This window comes from Pantherophis guttatus, chromosome 1, assembly GCF_059756535.1.
Source record: "Pantherophis guttatus breed Tessera chromosome 1, ASM5975653v1, whole genome shotgun sequence".
Classification (NCBI taxonomy): domain Eukaryota; kingdom Metazoa; phylum Chordata; class Lepidosauria; order Squamata; family Colubridae; genus Pantherophis; species Pantherophis guttatus.
This window is the reverse complement of record NC_142063.1, coordinates 259,266,678-259,275,995: the sequence shown is the minus strand read 5'-3', so window position 1 is coordinate 259,275,995 and position 9,318 is coordinate 259,266,678.

Below are 9,318 nucleotides of genomic sequence, written 5' to 3'. Positions count from 1 at the left end.
CAGGTGTTTCACTTAATGAGGTCGCAAGGGCCAAAAGATATAAGAGCCATGGTGGTGCAGTGGTTAGAATGCAGCATTGCAGGCTACTACTGCTGGCTGCCTGCAATTTGGCAGTTCAAGTCTCATCAGGCTCATGGTTGACTCAGTCTTCCATCCTTCCGAGATGGGTAAAATGAGGACCCAGATTGTTGCGGGCAATATATATATGACTCTGTAAACCACTTAGAATTGTAAAGCACCATGAGGCAGTATATAAGTTTAAGTTATTGCTATTGCTATCTCACTTAATGGCCACATCACTTTGCAACTGAGTTGTCAGTTCCAGCCATTAAGCAAGCACTACCTGTAAAGTTATTCCAATCTTACCTTTTTTTTGTTAGCAAAAAGCAAACTGAAAATCATTAATTATCAGATAAGAGGAATTTTATAGAATTACTTATAAGGTTATATTTATAGATTTTCTTGTCTTCTATTCGCCTTGAATATCTTCTTGACCTTAGGATTGGCTGCCGATTCCTCAATTCAGATACACAGTCACACTATGTATTGTGTATTTGTTGTGATCCAATATAGTTTAACTTTCCTCTTTAGCACATGGTTAGGTAATAGAGACAACCTAGTTTCCTTTACAGCTGGAAAGACCATGGCAACAATTCAGTAAACAAATTATCCATTAAACGACAGCTACACAAATCAGGAACACAACTTTTGAAATCGTATCCTTGCAGCTTACAAGATATTGCAAGCAGTAGCTTAAGAATAAAAGTATCTCCCAATTACATTGGGAGGGTAGCTTTTTAAAATTTGATACACAAAAGATATGCTTGCTTGGGGGGAAAGATTCAGATCTCATGACAGCAACACACCAGATGCTCCAGCCTCATAAATTAGGAAAAGATTATGCATAGCCAGCTGCACCATATAAATGCCCAGTTTTTTTATACCACACCATGACTCTTTGTATTTGTCATATGGTCTAGCATCTGGTCAGCCTAGTCCACCTCCTATATATCTGCTGGAGTGAGACATATATTTATTTTGGTGTTATTTATGTTCAGAGTTTCTTCCTATATTGGATTATTGTTTTGGTCTTAATGGTGAGGAGAAAACACACTTAACCAAAATGGTCAAGAAAATGAAAAGAACAAGCCAACCATAAATTGATACTAGCAGAAAATACTGAACTAGGCAAAGGCAGCTTACTCTGATGAGTTTGGGGTTTTATACCTAATTACCCAAGTTTACAGTTTGTGGTGATTTTGTTTGGGGGGGAGGATTTTTTAATATATGTTTTTCTTTGGTGACTAAGCTTTCTAAACACCGTAGAATTAAGGCATTTTGTCTCTCCGTAGATACATTGTAGTCTGACTATACGGAGTTCAAAATCTGTTTATAAGTATTAATAAAGTAAACACACTTTGATCTTCAGAATGGCTGCAAAGTGTCTATTTGTATTCCGTTTTCCATTTTTAGCGAGGCATTCAACATAGGATCTATTGTTTCTTACTCTGAACTGGCTTGCGTGCCTTTAATAATATCACACAGATCAGGATGTTTGGTGAACATTTGTTCCTTAATTGACTGAAGTTAATTAAGAAGCCATCCCAGTGACTAAATAAAATAGTAAGTTTGAGAAAACCTCTCAGACAATACCTTGAGTATTCCAAAACTTGCTTTCAACACACATTCACACAAAAAAATGTTTCACAGAGGACATTTATCCAGTCCTAGTTTAAACTGCTGCTTTTCAAACTTGTGATGCTCCAAATTTTCACATTGGGTGAACTAGTTCTTTTCTCATGTTTAACCAGGTTATGGCACTGTTTGTAGACGCATTTTTTCTCCTCAAAAAATTGGGTGGAAATGTCAGTGCGTCTTATAGACCGAATATGCCCCCGTTTTTGGCCTCCTGAAAGTCCCCCCGTATAGAGGGTTTTGGAGGCCTGCAGAATGCTCCTGGGGGCCGGGGAGGGCAAAAACCAGACACTCGTAGGCCAAAAACTATTTTTTTTCTTGTTTTCCTCTTCAAAATCTAGGTGCATCTTATACTCCGGTGCGTCTTATAGTCCAAAAAATACAGTATGTGCTATCTTTTCAACAGTTTTATTAGCCGTACAGTTTGGGACATAAACAATAGAACTCATTTCTTAATACAACACTTTATTATCCCAAATTCATAATTAAAACTTACTTTCAAAGTCTGAAAAAAATGAAAACAGTTCTGGTGCCTTTCCAATTTTCTCCCACACTTTAATAACACAAACTTAGAAACACCAGTGTATATGATCATTCAAGAGTTAGAAAAACAAGACTTTGCAGGACTAGAAAATTAATTATTGATGCTGAATATTTTGGTCACAAGTTCCAATTTGATTTCAAGCTAACATTTTTAGTATAAATTAAAGTGCATATAGCCAAACAAATACATGTACTGTGTTTGAAGATTGGAATATGTCTACATTTTTTAAAATCAAAGGAGCCTCTTTATTACATAAAATATTTACATCAAATACAGAAAACTCTTTCGGATCCTTATAGTCTGAGAATGGCTTCAGATCCAAATTTCATGAATAAGACGAATTGTTTTGGGTATGTAATTTCTTTTAACTAGAATGTTCGATGTTGAATTTCGGTAATTCTGTAATTATGATTAGAAATGCATATATGTATATATAGTATATAGCAAGACTTTGCTTTTGTGTAATTCAGATTATTTTGTTATGTTTTCAATATATTTTGCTCATTGTCTAAATAAATACTTTTAAATTAACTCGGAAGTCCCTACTTAATATTGTAGCATTCTTTCACATTTTATATAGGATTTTATTTTGTTTTAATATATCATTATGTGTTTAAATACCTTATTATTGGTTTTATATCTTAAAAACCAATGTTTAAGAACACTACTTAATTTTGAATAGCTAAGAAAGCATATTCCTTCAGAGTGCAATGCAACAATATCAGGAGAGTTTCGGGGATCATGAATCTAGACGGAAGTTTAGTAAGAGCTTGGAGCATGCAAGTTATAAATCATATAAATTTCAGAAATATTGTCAGTAGATGGCACTCTTGTTTTGCATTCAGCAAATGTAGAAGGCATTATCTGGACAGTACAGTAGATGATTCCAAGAGACTGGGAGCCTGCTTTTCATACGCAAAGTTGTACGTTTTTCTAATGAGACATTACACTTTTTCTTTCCAGCAAATCTTATACAAAATAAAGCCTTTCATGGTACATAAGTGACTGATTGATAATAAAACATGTATTTATCACATTTATAAATTCTTAGTGAATTGCAAAGATAAAAGTACACAGAACAATCAAAATCCAGTGGAAAATGCATTAAAAAAACCAATTTATAACCCCAGCCAAGGTAGCATCAAGGTCCACATGCTCCATAAGAACTCTGTCCTGAGTTTCTTCTGGAAAACAGTCAAAACAGTAGGCCACCTCACATCCACTGGGAGGCCTCTCCAAAGGATTGGTGTTGCCACCAAAAATAGTGCCTCCTAGCCTTGGCTCCTTTCACCTCCCTAAAGTGGGGAATTGCTAGCAGTTTTTTCCAGCTAGATCAGGCTGATTCCTGATCTATCAGTTCTTCAAGATAGGCCTGGTGAGAAAACACACTATCAAGGGCCACTGAAACTCTTATTTGCTGTGTAAGAACAGCCTGTCATATAAGGGTTTTGAGATTACCGTAATAGTAATTCTGTTTTGCTACAATTCAATTTAAGAAAGAGTGATATCACTGCCCTGACTTAGTTTTGCTGCTTTCCAGATTCTTTTTTTAAAAAATTAAAAGAAAACAGCAATACCTACTAAAAAATGGTAACCCTTGTGGAATACTAATGGTGCTATCTACAAGAACATGGTTGCAATAGCATCTTACCTTCTTGATGCAGAACTAATTCCACTGGTTTTGCCTTGTGCCCCTTCCGATGTTGTAGAGCAGGGATGTCAAACTTGGTTTCATTGAGGGCCACATCAAAAGTTGTATTTCACCTCAGGGGGGGCGTGGCCAGGGGGGGCATGGCCAGCTCGACATCATTCATGTGATCAAATGCCACTTTTGCTAGTAGTCTGTTTTGCTAGCACTCTGTCAGCGAAAACTGAGCTCAGGAGGGGCGTGCAGCCCTCCTGGTCCCCGTTTTCGGCTGCGACAATCTCCTGCAGCCTTCTACCAGTGAAAACAGAGCTCGGGAGGGCCACACACTCTGTTTTCACTGGCAGAGGCACTGTGGGCTGGTCCTTCGCTGTTTCTTAGTGCGGGCCTGCGGGCCAGATCTAAGCACCCCATGGGCCTTGAGTTTGACACCCCTGTTGTAGAGTACAGTTCTCACCCTTAGAGAGCATGCCCATGGCTGGATAGGAACGAATCCAATAAGCCTCCAAGATAGCAGGTTGAAGAAAGCAGATAGGAATGAAATAAACTTTAGATTAGCTTCAAGAAAAAAGAAACAATACTGGGAAACCTTGGCAACATAAGGAACTGATGAGAAGTTGAAACACTAAAGTGGGCAATGTCTCAGCTGTTTAAATAAGATTAGCAGGGAAGCAGAAATCGTGATTTATACTATCCAGCTGATATCTGATTATTAGGTAGTGTTAAAAATGTGAAGGAATCCAAGGGCCACTTACAGAATAGCCAAGGGTGGCATTTGTCATCCAGGATGTAGATTGCCTTCTTACTGACACATACAGTACGATACTAAGCAATGGGGGGGGGAGAGATCACCTAAGACTTCTAAGCATGTCTCAAGATAAAGTGAAGGCTTATTCATGCATCAGAAATGATTCCCAGCAATAAATAATAGATATTTTCATTATCTAATTATTAACATGCCCAAACAGAGAAGAGTTTCTTACAAAACGATGGTAGAACTGAAGTTGAACATTTTTCCCAAGAGGCCCAGATCCATGTTTCCTACCTAATTATTTGCCCAGTAAGTGTGTGAAAACAGGTAAATTAAAAGAAAGTGATCATTCCAAAATTGTCAATGAGTCTCATAGCTACAAGCAGCTACCCCATATAACTTTTTTATGATAGGAAACTGGATTTCTGTAACAAAGAAACAATATTTTGCATCATACAAATTTCAAAAATATCTTTGGGCCCAAATATACCCCCAGGAAAAATCTTCTAATTCTTTACAAAGTACTTCATCGTTACAGTAAACTTGGGCTACTTTAATGCATTCTACTTGAGACTGTCCTTGAACCAGAGTTGGTCCAGAATGATCCAAACAATGATGGGTGCACCACATTACATGTGTTACCAGTTTATTTATTCTGGATACAATTCATGGTACTGATTTTATTATTATTATGTATTTACTTATTGATTTAAATTTATTTGCAGGTCAATTCCACATTTTAAAGCAGGGTGTCAAACTCGCATCATCACACCATCGTCATGTGACGTATCGCGACTTTTCCCCTTGACTAAACCGGGCATGGGTGTGGCCAGAGGATGACGCATCCAGCCCGCAGGCCACAAGTTTGACACCTCTGCTTTAAAGCCTTTCAAGGCACAGGGTCTGCCTATTTGAGGAACTGCCTAACTCCTGTTATCTCTACCTGTCTGGTCCAATTCAGTGGATAGGTATGCTCCAGGTCCCATCAATTAAAGAATGTCATACCCTGGGATTTAGGAAACATGCCTACTCTATTGTAATTCCTGCTATCTGGAATGAACTCCCCATCCCAACCCTGGAGATTTGTGTGGCTCCTATCCAGGAGTGAAATCCAGCAGGTTCTGACAGGTTCTGGAGAAGTGGTAGCGGAAATTTTGAGTAGTTCAGAGAAGCAGCAGTGGAAATTTTGAGTAGTTCGGAGAACCGGCAAATACCATCTCTGCCTGGTCCCAGAGTGGGTGGGAATGGGGATTTTGCAGTATCCTTTCCCTGCTATGCTCACCAAGCCACATCCACCAAGCCACGTCCACAGAACCGGTAGTAAAAAAATTTGAATTTCACCACTGCTCCTATCCTTATGTTATTCAGGAAACAAGGCCTTGGAAACATGGTGATTATGAAGCATTGTTTTGCCAAATTTATTTTGAGCTACTTTGATCATGTTTTGAATACTTTTGCTCTTTTGGTCAGTGGTATCTCTTATATGCTTTTATATATAATTGATTCTTAGTTGCAAGCCACCCAGAATCATTTGAGACTTAGGTGGCTTATCTTTTGAAAAGGGATTAGAGTGAAGATACTTTTTTTACCAATTTAAAAATGTGGTAGATGATTGTTAGATAGAATATAATAACATATTGTGTAATGCCTCACAACTGTTAAGTCATTAATCATGTCTCTTGACCAAGCTAAAAATCATTTTTATTTTAGCAGAATCACTCTGAATGTCAGAAATTCTTTCTAATCATAAGGACAGTTTGATAGTAGAGCCAATATTGCAAGAGGTGAAGGCGGTGAAGATATGCTAATTGCCTAGATGGCCATCAGTGAGGATGCTTTAATTTGGATGCCTGCATTAAGCAAATGTTTACACTGAATGGTCTAGACTCTAGAGTATTTCTTCCAACTGTACAATTCTACAAACCTTAGAATAAGAATACCAGTAACGGTTGGTAGATCAACCCTTCCAAAGATGGTTAGCATTGGGCTGGCAGCTTATGATCTGTGGAATAAAAAGCATGTGGGGAAACAATAAAGTTAGGAGAATTACTTTGTAAAAAGAATTCTGAAGACTGGTATTAGCAAGAAACTAATTAAAAATCACCTTTATTTGAGGATTAACAATGTGATAAGGAAGTCTGTGCTATTTAGTTTATCTATAACTAAAAGCCTTCATCAAGGGGGGAGGAGAGTAAGAGATCCAATTTTTGAAGGAGGAAGTGATGACCGTCTCAAATAGTCCTGATCAATAGGACTGTTCTTTTGTAGACACGTATAGTAAGGAAAGAAGATGGTGCAGTGGTTAGAATAGAGTATTGCAGGCTGATTCACTGCTCACTGCTAGCAGTTTGATCCTGACCAGTTCAAGGTTGACTCAGCCTTCCATCCTTCCAAGGTTGGTAAAATGAGAACCCATATTGTTGGGGCAATATGCTGATTCTGTAAACTGCTTAGAAAGTGCTGTAAAGCACCATGAAGCAGTATATAAGTCTAAGTGCTATTGCTATAAAAGTACAGGAGTCCCCCCTATAACTATTCCTGTAAATGTTTGCTAGGCCTATAGGATCAGAAAACCAGCGCATGTAATGTTGAATCTTATCAATAGAGAGTTTGGTCAGAAGAATTGAAAAGGGTGGTGTGTTGCCTGTGAAAATCTCTCTGTGCTGAATTATCACAAGTAGACAACAGGACAAATGTATTTACTCATTGCATATTGCAAATATCCAACTTTATTTGTTGAAATAACTTTTTCAGCACCCCGGTAAAAAATGAAAATACTCTTTTGTAACTGATATATTAGTGATGCTGGGTTGTTTTTACATGAGTAAGAAAGTGGTCTACCCACTTTATGGAGGAGATATATAGGAGTGAAAGTCTCAGCTTTGTAACCCCTTTGAATAGAAATCCTGAAACTTTACCATGGCTGCTATTCTCCATCAGAATTGGCTGAATAGAAAGTATTTTTCCATTGTTCTAAACATGAAGTTTAAAAGATATCAATTCATCTTATTTCTTTGTTAAATTTATACCCTGCTGCCATTCTTGGAGGGATATTTTATTTAACCTTGATAGAATATATAATAATTTTAAAGAGACAAATATTTTTTTTTTGTTTTGAGACTGATAGTTTAATTCTGCTGTGTGTTTGAATTACTCTCTGGATTCTTTCCATCCAAATATAATTGTTTTTAAAAATGCTTTGCCTATCTGGCTGATTTTTTTAAAAAAAATCTCTTCATATAATTTCCTTCCAAATTCTTGTGTGGTTTCCCTTCAGTCCATCTGGCAATATGTGATGCTATTTGGACGAAATCTGAGAATATTATTTACATTTCTAATTTAGAGGGCTTCCAGCAACATTTGTGTGCCTTGGTCTCCTAAATGCATTTTTCAATTTATGCATTTTGGGCGAAGAGAAAATTATTTCCAGCTCAACAATAGAGCTTTCATCGGAGCCTTCAGTTAGAGAAATAAAACAAAATTTATCATATTAACTATTTGATTTTTTTTCAAAAACACAATTATTAGATATAATAAAACGTAAGTTACTGCATCCACATTTACTTCTTGGCTTATTCAGACAGGGCATATTTTTAAAAAGTCCCACTAACTGAGAAACAAGGTTAGCTTTTTTAAGTAGCCATAATTTTATAACTAGAACAGCTGTTTGAAAGGGAAATCAGATAGCCACTATTTCTGATGCATAATCGTAAGAAAGTTGGATAGCTAAAGTGAAATAACAATCTTAAGCAGAGTTCTGTTTTTGAGATAGAATTTATTTTTCTAATTCAACTGTTTAGCACAGTCTGGTAATATTGTGCTTTTTTTAAAAGGATAATTTTTGATTGTGTTCACATTTTTCAAAGAACTTTAATTCAGGGGAAGGAACCAGTATCTCTTATACAGTAACTGGTACACACCAGTGGTGGGTTGCCCCCGGTTCAGACCAGTTCGCAAGAACCAGTAGTAAAACCGGCGGGAGGCTCCACCCACCACTCCGGATGTCATCATAGGCAATCTGCGCATGCACAGAAGCTTCTACGCATGTGCAGAAGCTTCGCTCGCGCATGCACACAATTCTGTTACGAACCGTTAGTAAAGGTAAGTAGAACCCACCCTGGTACACACATATCAAGTTGAATTGACATATACATAGGATAGAAGAAATAAAATTCAATTATAAACATAACCAAGTCTATTTTCACTGTATGGGTAATCACATAGACAGCATCTAAGGACAAAGGTTATTCTGTTTTTACACTAATTGATACATTCTGTCCAATAGCTCTCATATTGCCCTTAACAAAGAATTCATATTCTTGTCATAACTAATGACAAGGTGGTTTTCTGTATAAACTTTCTCCAATCCATAATAGCCAACCCCACATTAGTCTGTAGGAATCCAGTCTAGAATGGAAAACAGCATGAAAGTCTGAGATTAGGTCACCATGTTTTTACTGAAAACCCCCTCAGAGTCAAGACCTATGAGATGGGCAGCTATATAAATATGATGAGTACATAAAGGGTACAGAGAAAGGTACATTTGATGGATAAGTTTCATAGCATGAAAAAAATACTTTAGGATATCATTATCATATGGAGATCCAGGGACACTTGCCAACTTTAGAACCGTCTGAAGATCTTTCAGTCTTATTTGCAGTAAAACTCAGTTTCCTTAACATT